We start from the raw sequence: 20615 nt of genomic DNA, 5'->3' as shown, positions 1-20615 counted from the left end.
CTTGAGATCAATCTCTGCAAATGGGCAGCAGAGTTGGGGTGTGTGGGGGGCTCCAGTGAGACCCGTTAAATAGTTGCACTAATTTACTGTGTGAGCCACACATGTCCTGCCTGGCACCAAGGGAGTCCCTGTGCTTGCCTTCTGGACACCGGGTCTCCAGGCTTCTACCATTTCTAGGCCCAATTTTATCAGCACCTTGCTGTCAGGATCTCCCCTGGGTATGGCTCAGTCCCCCTGTTACCCTTTGAGGCTTTCTCTAGAAGACCCTGTCATGTGTCAAAGGGCTGCTTACAGTTCACACGCCAGCCTGCCCAGTGGTCCTGTCTCCGGCTGCCAGTCAAGCTCGCGGGCCACTGCTAAGCAGGTACAAATGACCACCGCTCCTCTGAACGCTGCCATCCGGAAAACCCGCCCCGCTTGTGGGCAGCGGGACCACAGGCAGCACATTTATCCACTTCAGAGCCACTAGGCTGCCCCCGAGACCCCTGCTAGGGCGCGGGAGCCTCCGGGGTCAGCTCTCCTTCAGGCAGTCATTAGGCCCCCCAGCTGCGAAGCTGTGGTGGTGTCAGAGGGGAGCGGGTGGAAACGATGGGCACCTGAGGTGGTGTTTTCCCCGAATGGGGTAGCTCATTCCTGAGCACCATGGTGCAGACCTGGGTTTTCATGATTGATCTCTCAGCAGTATTTCAGGAGGCCCGACAGCATCAAGGGACCAGAGGCCTTCACAGCAAATAAACAGGTGGAGAGACAAATGAGCCAGAGTAGGGGGTTATGTCTGGGGAACAGAGAGAGGATTTTTTTTTTTCTTTCAGTGTGCCACATGATACAAAGGTGGCTGGGAGACCTTATTTGAAATTTGCCTGTGAGAAGGCACAGAGCAGCAGATAATGGATTTGAGGTAATCAAGTTACAGGATCCGTACGGTCAGATGTGCTGTACTCTTCTTCCCAGATGATCAGAATGGAGGTGCAGGGGGAGGGATTGGTTCCTTTTCCCTCATTGTTCGCTGCATCCCTCCACGTTTGTCAGGCCAAGCACTTTCTCTGGTCAGGATACAAAGAGCCGCTCTTCTCTGAGCATTTGCTATGTCCCAAGCGCTGTGCTATGGGTTCATGGATGTTAGTTCATGGAAAGCTTAGAGAACGACGGTCGTCGCCTGGTTGTTAGAGACGGGTGAAGAGCTTTGAGAGGTGAAGTTCATTTGTATAAAGTCCTATGGGTAGAGACCAAGGGATGCAACTGGATTTGGAACTTGGGTCTAGTTTAACAGCTAAGTCAGTATTCTTAATCACTATTTTATTATTTTTTAAAGATTTTTATTTTATTATTTGACAGACAGAGATCACAAATAGGAAGAAGAGGCAGACTGAGAGTAAGGGAAGCAGGCTCCCTGCTGAGCAGAGAGCCCGATGTGGGGCTCGATCCCTGGACCCTGAGACCATGACCTGAGCTGAAGGCAGAGGCTTTAACCCACTGAGCCACCCAGGTACCCCTTAATCACTATTTTAGATGGTTTGTCAGGGTGGCCCAGCCTGCCTCTGGCAGTCTCCGTCCAGCAGGAGGCGCTCCTGAGGCATTGGCTGTGAGATGGCTCTGGGCTCCTTTGAGTGATTTTACTTGTACCCCACATCCCTGGTCCAGAATCTCCGCAGCCCCCTCCTCGCTGGGGCCCTGCTGCTACTCTCTGCTAATGCACCCTCTGTCCTCACTCTGCCAGGGAAGTCTTCAAACAACTCTGTTGGGTTCTGTTTCCTTGTATTACAGCTCATCCCTTCCCCTGTCCTCTCTCATCTCTGCCTGGTTTCTGCTTTTTCTTTCTTCAAGACTAATTTCAAACATGTCTTGCTTGGAAAGCCTTTCCTGATTTTGCAAGACTATGAGTTGAATCTACTGTGACTCTGAGTGCACATATTAATGACCTGGTTAACGACCTGGTTACCTCTCTCCCTCATTCACTGGACTGTTGAATGAACAGGAGAAGTTCACTCTTTTGGTCACAACCCCCCCCCCCTCCTTGCCTCCCCCCTTCAGGTCCAGAGACTCTAAAGGCTTCTGTGCTCCTTGTGGTTTATTCTTTTCTTTGGTTCCATGCTAGCGATCCAGAATGGACTTGGCTTCCATACCAAAGCTGTCAAATCACCCAAATGTTCTAGACATAGACATCGTGCAGGAACATTCTGTATCAATTAAGAAAACATTAACTGCTATAACAAACAACTCCAAAATGTATCATGGCTGGATTGAAGTTTATTTCTCCCTCATGGAAAACCCAAAATGGTTGTTCCTGACTGTTAGCAGGCTCCCCAAGTGATGATCCTTCTTGCTTGGGAGTCTGCCATAGTCAACACATGGCTCCCAAAGTCATTGAGCTCGACTGAATGAGGATGACAGAAGGGGAAAGAGTGTGGAATACAAAGTGAGGGAATCTTCCAGGGGCAGGATGGAGCGGGTGCAATGACCTCTGGTTTCATTTCATTGGCTAGATCACCTGGCCCTGTCTGACCTCTAGGGAGGCTGAGAACTGTAGCTCCTTGAGGGCCAGGTAGAAGTTTTCTCCCATCCCATTTGCTTCACCAGAGTACAGTCTGCAAGATTTTGAAGCACCCAACTTCTTGTGTCCTAAGTCAGGGCCAAGTGTCTCTTCTTAATTCCTTATGGGAGAACATGGTGCAGGAAAATCTGTCACTTCCAGCTTGCTTCACTGGTGGCTGCATCCTGTGATTTTTCTCTTCTGGCAACCTGAAGAGCCATGGAAGGACTGGCTTCTAGATTTATTAGTCCTCTTTTACTTGGCTGTCAAAGATTTCCCACCCCATGCCAGGTGGTGAAGATGGATGGCCAAGTTGGCAAGTTGAGAGTAACTCACTCTTTCCCCTTTGCTGTCTTCTAAAAGTGGTCTATCACTTAATTCAGTTCTTATTTCAAGTAGCAGAGTAGGATCAAATTTAGGTGAGAAATTAATAGCCTCAGAACAATGGGGAAAGATGAAGTCATTTGCATGTCTCAGCTTGGATCAGTGAAGATTCTCCATTCATCTCTTTTGGTTTGTTAGGACTAATTTTCTTCTGGGAAGCTGCTCTGAAGGCTGCTCAAAGACCTAATATACTGATTTTCAAAACAGGAACTTTTTCCAAGACATGGCTGAGAGCGCCTTCCTCTAAGAAATCTGATCTGACAATGTCATTCTATCCTCAGACGCTCTCCTTTGTGCCCTCAGCACGTGGGACCCAAATTATACAGTATCAGTTGTTGAATTTGACTTTTGTTTTAAAGTCATTTACTTTTGTGGGTATCTACATGTGGTCAACATCTTCTGTTTCCTTCCCTCAGGGGCAATTAGTGAAGTGTTTAATTCGAGGCATTAGCTTTTATGATGCTGAATCAATTGAATGTCCTTATGACCAAAATGGGACTTTTCATCTACATGCACTCTTATGTTGCAGAATTATCAGCCTAAAGGCAAGCAGATACATGAGTTCAGTGTGCATTTCCTTTGCCCAGCAGCTCGTCCTGCTCATGGTTGCTCGAGTGCCTCTTTGTATCTATCCAGTGTTGTAATGTCCTGCATTGACCTCCCCAAGTCACCATGATAAACTGCAGTAGCTCAGGCCAGATCACTTTTTTTTTTTTTTTGCTTTAAGAGACCAGACTTAAACATCTTTTTCACATTCCTGAGCTCTTTCCTTAATAGAAATGAAAGAGTTTTCTCTTCATCTCAGGAACGTCTCCTAGACCCATGCGTCTCTTTCCTCCCTTGTTCCTGCTCATCTGACTCCCAATGAGTCTTGGTTGGTTTGTTACTGGCTGACACAAGAGGTGCATTTTTAATTATCAGACCCCATAGTTTTAATCAGATGCTCTTTCATTCAGTTTGTGCAAAGAAATCTTTGTTTGCTCCAGGGCTTGATGTACTTCTATGCTTCCTTCTAATACCTTCTTTCACTTGGATCAGCAATTGTCCCAGAATTGATTTTTGTGTATGGTTTCAGGGTAAGCGCAAGATTTGCCTTTGCTATTCGGAGATCTAATAGATCAAGCCTCATGTATTTAAAAAAGTCCATTCTTTATCTATTGCTCTGAAATGTTACTTTGTCATGAATCAGGTGACCATATATGTGTAAGTGTATTTCTGGATTTTTTTTCTATTCTGTTGGTTAGCTTCTCTATGCACTGTACTAATATGAAGCAGTTTTAAGTATTAACACTTCGTATCTGGTAGTATAAGTCCTTTATCTTCCTCATCTTCAAGATTACATTGGCTATTCTTAGCTTCTTGCATTTCTATATATATTTTAGAATCAGCTGATAAATAGCTACAAAATACCTGATGGGATTTTGAATGATCTCAAATTGATTTGGAAAGAATTTATATCTTTAGAACATTGTTTCCCAATCCATGAACATGGAGTACACACATTTTTCCAGGCCTTCTTTAATTTCTTTTATTTGTCTATCTTAATATTTATCTTTATCTTAATATTTTAAAGTTTCAGTGTAGAGGTCTTACCAATATTTTAAAAAAATTTCTGGCATATCTAATTTTTTTGAAATGCTGTTATACCATTTAAAATCAACTTTGTATGCAGGGACTTTATGAAATTTAATTTACTAATCTGAACAGTTACTCCATTAGAAGCTTTTGGATTTTCTGTATATGGTCATATAGTCTGTGAATAATGAGAATTTTTATTTCTTCCTCTTCAATTATTTTTATTTCTTGTTGCTTTGGCTACCTGTTCTAGCTTTGTCATGCTGCCACATAGATACTTGTGCAAGAGTAACAAACATGTCTATAAAACTTTTAAGTTCTCTATTGTACAAGATTAACTAAATGCTGTTACATCCACCCAGAAAAACCCTCCCTATTTTTATTTTCTTAGGTGAAACTTATGTACCCTTCAGGTCTCAGCTCAAATTCTTCCTTCTCCAAGAAGACTTCATTGGTCCCTTATGAGACTGGGTGTAGGGAGTGGGAATTGCTCATCTCCTGAGGTGATAGAACACAGCCCTTAGGAGACTAGGCTGAATTTGCCTGTTTGTGAGTTTGTCTCCTCTGCTCAACTATACGCCCTTCAAGGGCAGAGACTCTACACTGTTGATTGCTATATCACCATCACTTAGCACACTGTGTGGCATATCATAAGCATTGCATATATATTAGCTTATCATCACCCTTATCCTTATCCTAATCCTTGTCTTCCTCCTGCTCCTGGATGTTGAAGCCTGGCCCTCATCAGTATCAGGATCTATGGAAATTGTTGAGATCTTCTTCTTCTCCATCAGACTATGATGTCCTTAGGACAAAAATCCTTTATGCTTGTGTCCTCAGTGTTTCACACAGTGTCTACCTCTTTTTAGACACCTAACCGAGGTGTGAGGAAGTGAGTGAGTAAATGAATGAATTGGTGGAGGAGCGGCCCTTGCTATATGAAACTGAAGTCCAGACAGATGACTTAGGTAGCAATTTATGGTTACTTGTATTGCAGAATTAGGAGCCTAAAGCCTGAGCTGATTAGTTCAGTGTGAATTTTCCTTTGCTCAGAAGCCCCTCTTGGTGTTAATTCTTCTCACATTTCTCTCCACCCATCCAGAATTGTAGTGTTCCGGGTGGCTTTCTTAAATCTTCATTTTTTAAAAAGATTGATTTATTTGACACTATTTGAGAGTGAGAGCGCGCAAAAGCAGGTGGAGTGGCAGGCAGAGGGAGAGGGAGAAGCAGGTCCTGAAGAGCAGGGAGCCTGATGAAGACCTCAGTCCCAGGACCCTGGATCATGACCCAAGTCAAAGACAGACGCTTAATCCACTGAGCCACCCATGGGTCCCGTAAATCCTCATATTAAACAACAGGAACTCCAGAACACTCAGGGTAGATAATTTTCATATTCCAGGAATCAATACTACTTGTTTTAATTTTAAGAAACCTTTGGCATTCTTTGCTCCTCAGAATTAAAGTTTGCTTTCTGTTTGGGGACCTTTCCCTGGACCCACGCATCTCTTCCCTTCCTGGTTCTCCTTGTCTGCCCCTCTCTTGACCCTAGTCTTGTTGCTTTGCTGTTTAAAAATCTGAGAGGTGAATTCTTTTTTTTTTTCCCCTGAGAGATGATTTCTTAGGTCTTCAGATGCCATGGATTTAATTGTATCTGCAGGGACCTGGAAAGAGCTTGGGAAAAACCTCTTTTTCCTGATCTGTCATCAAGAACTGCGGTAACTGAACCATGCGCTCCCAACCCGGAGACCTCCACTGAACCCTTTTGAAAAACAGAATGAAGCTCTGCAGGGTGCTTCTCCAGAATACTTCATCTCCTACGGGGCAGGAGACTTTCCTTCCTTAGTCTCACCTGGAGCCCTGCCCCTCCTCTGGTGTTACTTTCAACTTGCACGCCTTTCTAGAAGACATCATTGCACATTGCCTTCTCATCTAAAAACTCAGTTCCACCCCCTCCGAGAGGAGCCAAGCAGCAGGATAGCTCCTGACAGCAGCCTGTGCTGCTTTGGAGAGAGGAAGGCCTGGGATGTTTTAATACCAGCTGACTAGAGAATTGTGGAGAAGGGGATGGGGCCAATTAGCCGGAGACTGGGGCCTTAGAGATACATAACTCTTGCTGCAGGCTTGCTAAGCCACTAATTGTAACCATACTCACCCACCTCCCCTCTCACCCTTAAATAAGCATGTCTATCCAGGCAGGGCCAGCCATTGCTTGCTTCTCCCTGAAGCAGTCTCACTATTTAACTCAAGCCCTGCTTTTTTGGAAGTTCATTCAGAAGCCATTGTTTTGACCTGGATCAGGACTAGGGTAAGTCAAGCAAGGCACCTAGGAAGGAAAATTTAAGGGAATACTCACTCCCAAGTGCTGACTCTGCGCTTGAACTGCCCTGAGAGTGAGCGCACCTCCTTACATTTTTAACCCTAGGCACCATTCTTCCTTCACCACATTTCTAGCCCTGGTTTGGACCCAAATGTTTTAAGCAGGTGTTCCTTCAATACAGATTAAGTAATTGTGGTGAGGCTGACAAGAATGCAGAAAACCTTCCCTGTGACCTTTTTCCTGAACCCTGGAAAATTTACAGAGTCCTTTTCTGCTCTGCTTCCCCGCTGCAGATGAGAGCTATTTGTTGAGTTTGGTATATATGTTGGATTCTGGGCATGCCCTCTCTGGATGATTATTTATGTTTCCCCCCACAACCCTGTGAGGTTGGTGGTGGTACCCAGTTTTCTGGATGAGAAAGTGAGCTAGAAAAGGTAGTTCTTTGCCCAAGTAGGAAGAAGAGGAGTCAGAATTTGGCCCAAGTTTGTCGGACACCCTAGCATTCATGCGTAAGATGGAATCTCTGACCACACAAGGTAGAGCCACTGAGTTTTTCGGTGGCAAGGATTTGAGTACTGGGGGAGGCAAGGGGCCCAAGAAGGAGTGTAGAGAGGAGATTCGGGAGTAATGCAGAGGGAATGTGGGAGTAGCCCCACTCTGCAACTTCAGTTGTTCCCAGCAGGCTTTAAGTGTGGGCCATAGCAGGTGATGGTGAGCCCAGCAGAGCCTCCATGGATTCCTTTGGTAAGGGGGTGACTCCTCTTTGCTCAGCCCACCTGTCTGTACCTCCCTTCTGCCTGGGAGCAGGCCTGCCCTCATTAGGGCTGGCTAAACTCGAATATTCTTAGCCTAGGCCTAGAACAAAGAATGAGCAGTCCCCTTGGCTTTGCTCAATGAAATGTCACTTGACATTCTCTCAGTGCCTTGCTTGTGTCCTCCGCTCTGGATACCTTTTTCTTCCTTTTCAACCAGCAAAATCCTACTTCTGCCTCAAGGCCCTGTGAGCATCACCTGTCTAAGAAACTCTCTTCAACTTTTCACTTTTCCCCTTACCTTCTATGGAATGCAGTGGTTCTCTCTTATCCTGGGTCTTCTTCTGGTTTTGTGGGCTCTCCTGTCATAGAGTGGTTTGTCTCTGAATACATGTCTGCTTCTGATGCCTCATGAGCTCCTTGAAGCAATAGGGCTTGCTTCAGTGTTTCTCTGCTGTGTCCCGGCGGTACTATGCATAAACTTTGGGTGGTTTTTTACCACCTTCACAGAGAATGTTCTGTTTGTTTCAGTAAAGTGTTTTTAAGGAATCAAAGCGCACTAAAGTATATAAAGTGGAAATTGAAACTCCTTTTTCCTCTTTGGATTCTATGGTGTCTGCTGTGGGAACTGATGCCCTTTCTTCCAGAAGTTTCCGTATACAAACACAAATGCACAGACATACATCTATCTACTTGTAGACCGATTTCTCTGATTTTTTCCAATAGTGCAAGTAATGCATATGCTTCATGGATTCATTTTTTTCTACTTAACAGTGTGATGTGGTCTTGGTCCATTTTCATGCATACAGAATTGGTTTGACAACTATATGTAGATGGACCATAATTATTAAGGATCCTCTATTGCTGGATATTTGGGTTGTAATTTTTTTTTTTAAAAGGATTTTATTTGTTTATTTGACAGAGATCACAAGTAGGCAGAGAGGCAGGCAGAGGGGTAGGGGGAAGCAGGCTCCCCGCTGAGCAGAAGACTTTATGCAGGGCTTGATCCCAGGACCCTGGGATCATGACCTGAGCCGAAGGCAGAGGCTTTAACCCATTGAGCCACTGAGGGGCCCCTGGGTTGTAATATTTTCTGGCAGTGAACTTCCTTATACTAAAACACTTGCACATTTGAGTATTTTTATGGCTTGGAGTCTTACAGATGAATTAATGGGGAAACTAGTAAATGCCTTTGGATTTTGAAGGATGCTACAAACTTGCTTCTGAGGGGCCTAAGCAGATTTTCTCTTTAAACAGTGAATGGACATGCCCCCTCCCAACTTTACTACCTGAAGCTAAACAATATTAAAGATGTTACCAATCTTTAAAACCTTTGTGAAAGGTGCAAATGAGACTCAATTGCTGCTTTGATTTACATTTCTTTCATATATTGGTAAAGTTAATTATTTTGATATGTTTATTGCTGTTGATATTACTTAGTCACAGCCTTTGCCTATTTTTCCTTTGGACTATTCCTCTGTCCCTATTGATTTCTAAGAGCTCTTTTTTATTGGGCAAATGAGGCATTTGTTTGCCATTTGTATAAGTTTCCCCCAGTTTACCTTTTAATTTGTTTTCTGGGTTTTTACTATTTTTTTTTTAATTTTTTAGTTTTTATAAACATATATTTTTATCCCCAGGGGTACAGGTCTGTGAATCGCCAGGTTTACACACTTCACAGCACTCACCAAAGCACATACCCTCCCCAATGTCCATAACCCCCGCTTCTCCCAACCCCCCTCCCCCCAGCAACCCTCAGTTTGTTTTGTGAGATTAAGAGTCACTTATGGCTTGTCTCCCTCCCAATCCCATCTAGTTTCATTGATTCTTCTCCTACCCACTTAAGCCCCCATGTTGCATCACCACTTCCTCATATCAGGGAGATCATATGATAGTTGTCTTTCTCTGCTTGACTTATTTCGCTAAGCATGATACACTCTAGTTCCTTCCATGTTGTCGCAAATGGCAAGATTTCATTTCTTTTGATGGCTGCATAGTATTCCATTGTGTATATATACCACATCTTCTTTATCCATTCATCTCTTGATGGACATCTAGGTTCTTTCCATAGTTTGGCTATTGTGGACATTGCTGCTATAAACATTCGGGTGCATGTGCCCCTTTGGATCACTACGTTTGTATCTTTAGGGTAAATACCCAGTAGTGCAATTGCTGGGTCATAGGGCAGTTCTATTTTCAACATTTTGAGGAACCTCCATGCTGTTTTCCAGAGTGGCTGCACCAGCTTGCATTCCCACCAACAGTGTAGGAGAGTTCCCCTTTCTCTGCATCCTCGCCAGCATCTGTCATTTCCTGACTTGTTGATTTTAGCCATTCTGACTGGTGTGAGGTGATATCTCATTGTGGTTTTGATTTGTATTTCCCTGATGCCAAGTGATATGGAGCACTTTTTCATGTGTCTGTTGGCCATCTGGATGTCTTCTTTGCAGAAATGTCTGTTCATTACTATTTTTAATGAAAGTCTCTTTATACTTAAATACTTCTTAAAGAGTCATATTTTCTTTATGGTAAAAGAAGAACATAAGCTTTGAACTCCGATCAGAGTTCAAAGACAGGCCACACAGCTTTCTCTGTGGACTTGCACAAATCTTTTAACCTCTCTGAGCCTCAGGATCCTCCTCTGTTACGTAGGAGTCATGCTGGAAACAAGGTGTAGAGTAAGCATTGACCGAAATGAATGGAATTCATGGAGAACCACCTATAGACATAGGAAGTAGGCTCTCTCTGGCTCAGAACTGCCTCCCTTCTCTTTACTCCCCTGCTGTGGTTCTTTAAAACTCTGATCTGTGGTTTAGGGGGTCCTCCCCACCCCCTAGAAGTGCCCCTCCTTTTCCCCACCCTGAGAAAAGCCATGTTAGAAGATTCTGGCTGTCCCCTCCCTGATTAATAATAGCACATGATTGCCTTCTTTTTCCACCTTCCTTAAGTTAAATGTCTGCTCCACCAGCCAGGCCATTGGCCACCTGGCAGAGGTCACCCCAGCATTCTCACACTGACATCACTGGAACTTAGTGAACCTCATCATTTCAGCCTCAGATCAATTTGCTGGATTTTCATTTCATTTTCGGGCTGTTCATCCCCTCTTCCATTCAGACTAGTAATTTCAGGGGTTGTATTGTAATTTCGAGATGTTGCTTTAGAAGCTAATATTATAAAACATTAAAGTACATTTAGCCTTGAATTGTCACTTAAGATTATTGCAGGAAATGAGGGCTTTCTGGATCATAAATGTGACAATAGATTGAGAACACAGCTTCTATTATGACTAAATGGGGACGGAGAGTAAAGAAGTGTTAAGTACACAGCAACTGCTTGTGTGGGTGCCAAGGAACCAGGGGAATCAAGGCCGCTGGACAATGGGGGCTGGCCGGGGCTGGGGCACCCAGGCTGGGGCGTCTGGGAGCAGCAGGGACCATCCTGGAGCAGGGGGCACACAGAACCCCCTCCCTACCTGAGAAGCATACTGAGTGGGCCGTGGGGCGTCAGGGCACAGACTGGGCTTTCCTCTTCATCTCCCACCATACCCCACTCCAGTGCTCCTCTAGCTTTATCTTCAGCATCGCCCCTCCCAAACTTGCAGTGCCTTCAGTGGCCAGTTTCACTTAATGCCAACCTGATGGCCCATGGCTGCTGAGGTCCCTATGGAACCCGGGGTCTTCAGAAGGTGGGAAGGTGGCCAGGGGTACCAACAGCCCCTGGAACCTATAACATAGGGGCTTAGGGCGCCCTGCCTTTGCGTGTGTCTTTGGTTTGGGGCAGACACCTGCCCAGACCTGTGGTGCTCTGTGGGAGTCTGGGGGTCTTGTAGACAGTTGTCTGTCCCAGGAACACGGCAGGCGCAGCCTCTGTCTGCGGGCTGGAGCGCCCCCTGCAGGCGGAGACCGCAACTTCGAAGGGCTGGCCTGGGGTGTGGGCTCCCAGCCACTCAGGCCAGTCTGTGGCTTCTGTCCTAGGAGGTGCAGGCTGCTGGGGCTACCAAGCGCTTTTCCAGGGTGCCGGGTTCCTGATGCAGGTCCCGCTGCCCAGCACAGTTTCTTCTGGACTTGAGGTCAACGTGGCCTGGCATGGGGGTCACTGCTGGGCACACAGGGACCATCTTGTGTGTAGGGCTCACAGGTCTTCTTATAGTGGCATTGGGACACCTGTGTCCTCGGCCAGCCAACAGTGTGGGCAGCAACTTGGGCCCAGGGCAGGATGACCAGGGAAGTCAGGGGAAGTTCTGACAGGTGTGAGTAATGTCCCTGTCACTTCTTACGCTCTCGACTGGAGTGAGGTAGAACAGGTCTCCAGGCCATGGCAATGACACAGGTCCAGCAGGAAGGGGAACTAACTTCCTTGCCCTCAGCCTCGAAGAATCCAACCCTTATGGGAAACAAGAGTAGCCCTGTTTTACAGCTGAGGTACAAAGAGGTCAAGGAAGCAGGCCAGAGGGAGAAGAGCTCGTTGTGGGCCCCAGACATCCATTGCTTTAGGAGTCCTGGGTACTCCACGACCTCTGTGCTGAGCCTGTCTTGCTGCAGACCCCAGCAGCCTTCAGTCTCCATCCCTTGCCCATGTGAGACGAGGAGCTCCTGAGAAACCCCCATGCATCCTATGTTTTTCCTCGTGGTCGGGGAGGGAAGGGGCAAACCCCTCTCCCCACTAGGACTTCCTTGTCATCACACCATGCCCTTTTCCCTCCCTGACCTCTGCATAGGTTCAGTCTCATGGCCTTGGGTGGGGCGGGGCAGGGGCAGGGGCAGGGAGAGCAGCGCCTGGCACTGATGTGTCTTGGATGGATGCATGGTGGGAACATACCCGGTCATCTCAATCTTTGTTCAGGTTTGATGGAGCTTTGCCCTTTCAACTGCTGACTGTGTCCTTCTGTCTGCTTGAGTTCACACATCCTTTTAGGGCAGGGACAAACTCTGCTCATCCCAGAGTCTGCCATTTAAGTACAGCTGTTAGCTTGGAGAGGATATCAGAGTCTGAGGGCCTACGCTCCTGAGTCAGCCACAACTTTGTTCTGGGTCCTTCGAAATGCTTGAGCACTTGGTGCCCAGGGAGCCAGCTGTCCAGCTAAGCTGAACATTGCTCAAGATGCAGGGCATAAGCCCCATGCTGTACCCAGCCCCTCCCAACACAGGTCCACCCGACATGGGAGTCCCCCTGCTCCCCATACACTTGGTCCCAAGATGCCAGCCTGGGGCCTCAGATGAGAGAGCTGTTTGCTGGGGTGGTTTTCCCAGGATGCCCTGTGCTGGGGATTCTCAACACCATTTAGCCTCTGACACAGTCATTCAGGGGACACCCTGGGCAGGGGGGAATAGGGGGAGGGCCTCCAACAGCCCACTCAAACATCTCCTCCCTCTGTCCCCATAACCCTTTCTGCATGAGTTTCCTGGGACCAGGAGCTTAGAGACCTTGCTGCTGTCCCCAGGCTCACTGCAAACAACGCCCCATAGCACCGAGCCTCACCACTTTTCCCCCTCCTCGTCCCCCAGGACAGGATCAGTTACTCTACATCAGAAATAAAAGATCTAGAAGGGGGACACCTGCTTCTGTAGCAAGCCTCCCCCGCCCACCCTCCAGGGTCTCTTGGAGACAATTTTGCATTCTTTGCTTGTGTCAAGACACTTGTCATCTTCCCATTGTGGCCTCTTTCTCTGTCACCAGTGGGCCCTATTTAACCCATCAAACCACAGCCTTCTCATTTTTGACATGTCCACTCTCCCGAGAAATCTGGAAAAGCCTACTATGCATCTCTTCTGCTTTAGTGGTTTTCCTTTGGCCATAGCTGTTACCTGGCCTCAGCTCCAGCCCTGAGAGCCCCTCTCTGAGCTGTCACTGGAAGATTTCCAAGTTCCTGCTTCATGTCCAGAGCTGGCCAGCTGAAAGCTAGTCCCTGAGCTCAGGTAAATTCCCTTAGCTCATTACTGAAGTGTCTCTCAAAGAGCACATTAACAGGGAGAGAAGAGTGTCATTGGCTTGCCGCAGATGTCCGTGACTTAGAGCTTACAGCTCCTGTGCCAGTATCCAGAGCTGCCAGGGCCCAAGGTCTGAGCAGGATGGGGGAGCTGGTGAGCATCATGTCCTGATCTGTGATAAGTACTGCTTTGTTTTCCAATTGATACATCTAAAGGAGCTGTTTTGTCATCCCCGCTGCCAGATCTTTGTGGGACAAGCAGTGCTTGTGAGATCTTTTACCACCTGTAGTCCTAGGCACATGGCTCATCTATACTAATCCTTGCCAAGTTGCCATTTTGAGGTGCCAATCAGGGATCAGGGTAGTTGGGGTGCAGGAGATTGGGTGAGTATGGTGGAGGCAGGAGTAAACCCTGGTCCCAGCCTCTCTAGCTGGTGTTTTTGGACAAGTCGATGTTGTCTATCAAGTGGGTTGAATGATGTCCAGTTTCCAAGGTTATTGTGATGATTGAGCTTATAAAGCCCCTGAGCTGGGTCTTGGACAAATCCATCCATCCTGGCCTTCTAGGTCACTCATCCTAAACTGCTTGTCTGTTTCCAGCCCCTTCTGTGGTGCCAGTGTTGGAGAAGCACCATCACAGAGCTCAGGCTGGAGGTGAAAGGGATTTACATCCGAAGGGCCACACTACCCACTTCTGTTCGTGCTCATTGACCCCCTTGTCCTTCATGGGGAAAGGGGGGTGCTCCTGATTGGGAAGAGTTTTTGGAGAGATTGGCCCCAGCCACTCAGAGGACCGTAGGTGCCCTTTGGTCAGATGAAGAATTCCAGAGTTTTAGTGACGTGCCTGAAGAGCCCAGAACCCTGGACTCTAGATTTCAGACGTTCCAGGAAATCACGAAGGGGGCTGAGGGAAGAGTGAAGAGGGGATTGTGGGAGAAGGGAGAGTAGGGTGGGGCATGAGGATCAAAAGCTTATGTAGGTGCAGCTTTAGAAGGCAAGGACGAAGTTAAAGCATAGGAAAGACACTAAGCCCTTCCTTCCCTACCTCCTGACCAACCTCTCCTCCAAAGACAGGAAGGCAAAATGATTTAGTGCATAAACGCTGGCCTGGAAATCAGAGTGGGGGAAGCAGAGTTAGCCCTGGATCTAGCATTATCTAGCACTTCCCTTCCACCTGTGGAGCCCATGGAAGTGGGCTTTTTTTATCTCCTGCAGAAGTGCTTGTATCTCAGTATCCTGTGTATAAGAGAAGGCCACAAATAACCAGGGTGACTGTCCCAGTTAGCTCTGGTGGCCATAACAAACTACCACAGCCTAGGGTGGCTTAAACAATAGAAATTTATTTTCCTTATTACTAGAGGTTAGAAGTCCAGGATCATGGCTAGAGGTCACCAGGGTTGGTTTCTCCAGAAGCCTCTCTCCTTGGCTTGCAGACAGCCACCATCTCACTGTGTCCTCACATGGTTGTCCTTCTGTGTTGTCTGTGTCCTATGAGGATACCTGGTCATAGGGGATGAGGGCCCACTGTGATGGCCCCATTTTAACTTAATTACTTCTTTAAAGATTCTGTCTCCAAATGCAGTCCTATTCTGAGGTACCAGGGGTGAGGGTGGTGGTGGTTCGGGTAGGACTTCAATATGGGAATTTGTGAGGGGGACACAGTTCAGCCTATAACAGTATCTGTGACATTTATTGCTCATTCTGATGTACTTAAAAAAAAGTTTTGAGTTTTCCATCAAAGTATAACATGTGTACCAAAAGGTACATATATTATAAGTTTAATATAGTGCTATATTAATCACTATAATTATAATATATAATTTATATAATATTAATATATTATGGTTATAATCTAAATATATTTTATATATAAATAGAATATATACTACAATATAATTAATATAATAATATATTACTATATATTATATTAACATATTATAAGCTTAAACATATTGACATAACTAGATTTAGAAATAAAGCATTACCAATACCCTAAACCTCCCCATGTCCCCTTGCCTTATTCCTCCATGGGTAACCATTATCCTGACTTCTAATACCATAGGTTAGCTTTTCCCATTTTTGTACTTTGTACTTATACAAAATCCTATATTATGTAATCTTTTGTGTCTGTCTTCTTCACTCAGAATTGTTAGAGTCATCCATATCATAGGGGGTGTTTGTGTTCTGCTGCTCCTCAGTGCTGTCTGTTGTGTGGTTTCCAGTTGAGGGCCATCATGGACAAATCGCTGTGAACATTCTTGTACATGTCTTCAGGTGTTGGTATATCATGCATTTCTCTTGCTGTATATCTACGGGTGGAGTCCCTAGGTCAGAGGGAATGCATACATGCAACCTTAGGAGACACTGTGAAGTAGCTTTCCATGGTCGTTTCAAGTTCTAGTCCTACCAGCTGTGTAGGAGTATTACAGTTGCTCCATAGCCTTGCCTATACGTGTTTTTTGTGTGTGTTTTTGTTAATTCTGTGTTATTTCAATTTAGCCATTCTATTGACTGTGTGGTAATATCACACTGTCAATTTAATTGGCATTTCTCTGATGATTCATAATGTGGAATCCCTTTGCATTTGTTTATTGGCCATTTGGATGTTTCTGTTGGTGAAGTGCCTATACAAGTCTTTTGCCCTTTTTCTTATCCTACCCGATCTGCTTTTTTCTTATTTTATAGGAATGCTTTATACATTCTTTCTGTGTCCCCTACTGATCTGGGGACAATTGTGAGAGTTAAAGCAGGGAGCTAATGATAACTAGATACAACAAGTATTTTAAGTCAGGATCATGCTAGACAAATTGAGCAGACTCCAATGATCTCAACCCAATGTGTTTGAGTTTTAGAAAGATTTTAAAAGGCATATAGAAAGGCACCAAGGGCTTCACATAAGAAAAAAAAAAGTCATGTTTGTAATACATGGTTGTTCAGGGCTCTCGATTCTCTCTTCTCCTGCATCTTCCTGAAGGTGCTTGCCTTCAGAATCCAGTATTGGAATGAGTTTTTATTCCTATGTGATGCTGATTCAGCACTCAGCTTTCTCTCTCTCCACAGTCTGCTTTAGGGTCATTAAACTTGTGACATTTTATGATCCTTTTAGTCCAGCCTCTGATTTTATTAATGAAGAAACAAATCTTGAGTGATTAAATGACATTCCCAAGGTCATATGGCTGGTTAGTTACAGCGCTGGGACTAGAACACAAGGTTGCAGTGCTCTTTCTTCAAGGGCATTTTGATTAAGTCTCGATATTTAAATCAGCCCATAAATACCTTTTTGTGCAAGGTCATTGCAAGGAGTTGACATCTGTTGAAATATTAAGGGGTGAAGGGAGGGCACAGACCCAGAAGTCAGAGACTCAGCCTTTGTCAGGTTTACCATTCACCCTCTCTTTTCTTGGGGACCAAATACAGCTGTACTGGAATGAGCTATGAGAAAACTTCCAACTCCCAAGTCTGTATCCAAAAATACATTGCATGAGGGAAGAAAAAGCGATATTCAACACAAAGTTTTTACAACAGGAAGCAAGTAAATAAGTATAGATTACCTTTGAAAGGAAAGGATTAGGTTGCTTTAGTCAATAAAGAGAAAAGAGAGAAATCAAGCTGCAAGTAGATAAAGTCCCAGTGGTATGAGTGGTGGAGAGCAGCCAGAGCTGTCTTTCACTTCCCCTTTTCCTTCAAATGGGCAAAAGAAAATGTTTGTTTATAGGAGGGAAGGGCTTTGGTTATTACCTGAGACACTGAGTGATGTTTCCTTAGGAGGCTGAAGAATCCCTCTATAGTTCACTAAATTAGAGGCATTTATGTAATTGGGATTGCTATGGTTGGAAATAAGAGATAACCATATTTAAACTGGCTTAAGGGGACGCCTGGGTGGCTCAGTTGGTTAAGCAGCTGCCTTTGGCTCAGGTCATGATCTCAGCGTCCTGGGATCGAGTCCCACATCGGGCTCCTTGCTCTGCAGGGAGCCTGCTTCTCCCTCTCCCTCTGACTCTGCCTTCCACTCTGTCTGCCTGTGCTCGCTCTCGCCCTCTCTCTGACAAATAAATAAATAAAATCTTTTAAAAAAAAAAAAACTGGCTTAAGCAAAAAGTGTGTGTATAAAATTTTGATTAACTTATGTAACTGCAAAGTCCATGGGTAGATTCTTACTTCAGGCCTGGCAGAATCCAGGCTCTCATAATGTCAGGAACCAATGCCTCTCTCTCTCTCTTGCTGTATCTTTACTTTGCTTTGCATTGACATCCATTTCTGGTAAGACTCTCCCATGTTAGGGCAGCCATGGCACATGCTTCCAGGCTTGCAGTGTTCCAGGCTTAGCAACTCTGGCAGAGTATTTCTTTCCTAGTGGTTCCAGCAGGTATCCTAAGGCAGTCTCTGGAGGGTCTGATCCGGGTCCCCAGCTCATCATTGAACCGGCTATTGTAATGCTGATTGTCCACTCGTTCCTTATCTTTCTACCTTTGGAGATGAAGAGTAGAGTCTGCTCCCGACCTGAACTTCAGGGATGGAGTCAGGGATGGTTGTTCTCCCAAAGGACTATCAGGGTTCTCTTACTGGAAGGAGGGAAGATTAATTCTAGGCAGACATAAAAACTAATATCTACTTTACCATCTGTGATACTATGATTTGCAAGAAATATATGTGGCCTTTGGAATTTATCAAGAGAGGAGAGCAATCGAGGTATCTTGTGTCCTGTTTATGTGGTGACTTTTGGGGCCTCTTCTGGATGAGGGCTGGCTGCCAGCAGAACCAACTTTGTGATTAGAGGGTTGGAACTTGCAGTCCCACCGTCACTCCTGGGAAGGGGGAAGGGGGTTCTTCAGATTGAATCAATCACCAGTGGTCAATAATTTCATCATTCATGCCTATGTAATGAAGCCTGCATAAAACCCCAACTGGGTGGGGTTCAGAGGACCTCCTGGCTGGTGAGCATGTGGAAATGCAGGGAGAGCGGTGCCCCAGAGAAAGCATGGAGGCTCCATGTCCTTTTCCCACACCTTGCCCTCTGCATCTCTTCCATTTGGCCATTCCGGAGTTACATCTCTTTATAGACAGCTGGTAAATCAGTAAGTGAGATGTTTCTCTGATTTTGGTGAGCTGCCCTCACAAATTAATTAAACCCAAAGTGGGGATCATTGGAATCTCAGATCTATAGCCCATTGGTCAGAAGCCCAGGTGATGGGGGCTTTAGTGCCTAGAGATGCAAAGGTCCTAAATATCAGAGTTCCCAGCTGTGAGAAAGGAGCAAGAGTCTGGCTTAGGGCCCGTTCCTTTCCCAACAGCTGGCCAGCCCAGTGACCTGGGTTGAGTCTGTTGCTTGCTCTGGACCTCTCTGTCCTCATCTTTAGTTGGGTGGGGTCGGACAAATCTGTAAGGTGCTACAAAGCCCAGTGTGACCGGTCTTGACGAGGTTGAAGAGGAAGGCCTGACTGTGCTGGCTCTGGCCTAGGCTGACACATCCTCAGGAGGCTTTGGAGTTACACTTTGGGCTTCTGACCATGCTCAGTCCCAGCATGCACGAGGCTATGCCGGTGTCCCACACTCACCAGTCTTCCCCTGGTGCATTTTTCCCCACCTCAGGTGTATCTCGTGGCATGTGCTCTCCCCGCCACACACATCTGGACCTTGCTCCTGCCAGTGGACACTCTCAAGTAGGGCATTGCCCTGGGAAGCACTTATTGGTTCTTAGAGGAGTTCCAGAGCCGACACCCAGAGCCTCGGGGACCTCCTGCATTCCAGCCTGCCTTTCCGGGCTGGGCTGGTGGGCTTGAGGGTCTGGGTGTGCTCTCCTGCATCTTTCTTCCTCCTCTCCCAGACTCAGCTCAGAATGCCCGGAGACCTATTGCCCCTTAAAGCCTGAGAGACCCCCACAATCTAACATGGCCCTGAGCAGGGTACTGGCAAGAGAAAGGAATGAGTCTTGTTCCGCACCCACCCAGCACCAGGAGCTGGTCTTTCTGGGGAAGAATGGGGCTGTCTCACTGCCTTTCTACCTGGTCTCTCCAGGCTCTAAAGCAAACTGAAGCCAGTCTATTCTAAGTAAGTCTTGTGGGGTTGGGAAAAATGACATCTGATTTTTCTCATGTAACTCCAGAATAATTTTTCTAAGTACTATTACCCTAAGCAATAAAGTGTGTGTGTAAAATCAGTGCAGTAGGGTCCCAGTTTAGTCAGAAATTCAGGATAGGACCTTGGCACCTATTTTAATGGTATTAAATTCTTCCCTACTTTCAATAAACATGGATTAAGGCCTTACTGTGCTATGTTAGGCTCGAGTCGATAGTGGGGATGTGTGTGGCCTTTGCTCTCCAGGCGATCACAGTAGGCCAGACATGGAATTTTATCATTAAAATAGTGTGGCCACACTGTCAAGGAAGCAGGGTCAAAGTTGGTAGTGATTCCTTTTCTTTGAATGAACAGGGAGCCCTTCCCGGAGGAAGGATTACTTGGGCAGGTGGGAGTTTTCTGGAGTCCATCTTAAGCAAAGACCTGATATGTCTTGGAAATTTGGAAGGGTCTGGGGCTCAGCAGGGGAGTGGTAAAAAGGCTCAGAGGTCAGGCAGCATTTGGAAAGTGGGGGAGAGACTGGGATGTTAAGTGATGCTAGGAAGCTTGCACCCTAGAGCGCAGGCCACATGTCACCTTGGTGTTTCATTAGGATGCAGATTCTGATCAGCAGGTGTGTGCTGGGACCCAAATTTCTGGCTTTTTTTTTTTAAGATTTTATTTATTGGGGTGCCTGGGTGGCTCCGTTGGTTGGACGATTGCCTTCAGCTCAGGTCATGATCCTGGAGTCCCCGGCATCGAGTCCCGCATCAGGCTCCCAGCTCCATGGGGAGTCTGCTTCTCCCTCTTACCTTCTCCTCACTCATGCTCTCTCTCCCTGTCTCTCTCTCAAATAAATAAATAAAATCTTAAAAAATCTTAAAAAAGAAAAATAAAATAAAATCTTAAAAAAGAAAACCGTTAAAAAAAAAGATTTTATTTATTTATTTGACAGAGATCCGAAGTAGGCAGAGGCAGGCAGAGAAAGAGGAGGGGAAGCAGGCTCCCTGCTGAGCAGAGAGCCCGATGTGGGGCTCGATCCCAGGACCCCGGGATCAGGACCCAAGCAGAAGGCAG

General features: G+C 46.0%; 1 protein-coding gene across 1 annotated transcript in view; it reads left to right on the top strand.

The window, feature by feature from the left end:
• The window catches only part of GPR39 (G protein-coupled receptor 39), a 197436-nt gene that overhangs the window by 162318 nt on the left and 14503 nt on the right, over nt 1–20615 (top strand). The window lies entirely within an intron of this gene.

This window comes from Mustela erminea, chromosome 8 (genome assembly GCF_009829155.1).
Source record: "Mustela erminea isolate mMusErm1 chromosome 8, mMusErm1.Pri, whole genome shotgun sequence".
Classification (NCBI taxonomy): domain Eukaryota; kingdom Metazoa; phylum Chordata; class Mammalia; order Carnivora; family Mustelidae; genus Mustela; species Mustela erminea.
This window is presented reverse-complemented; position numbering and strand designations above follow the sequence as displayed.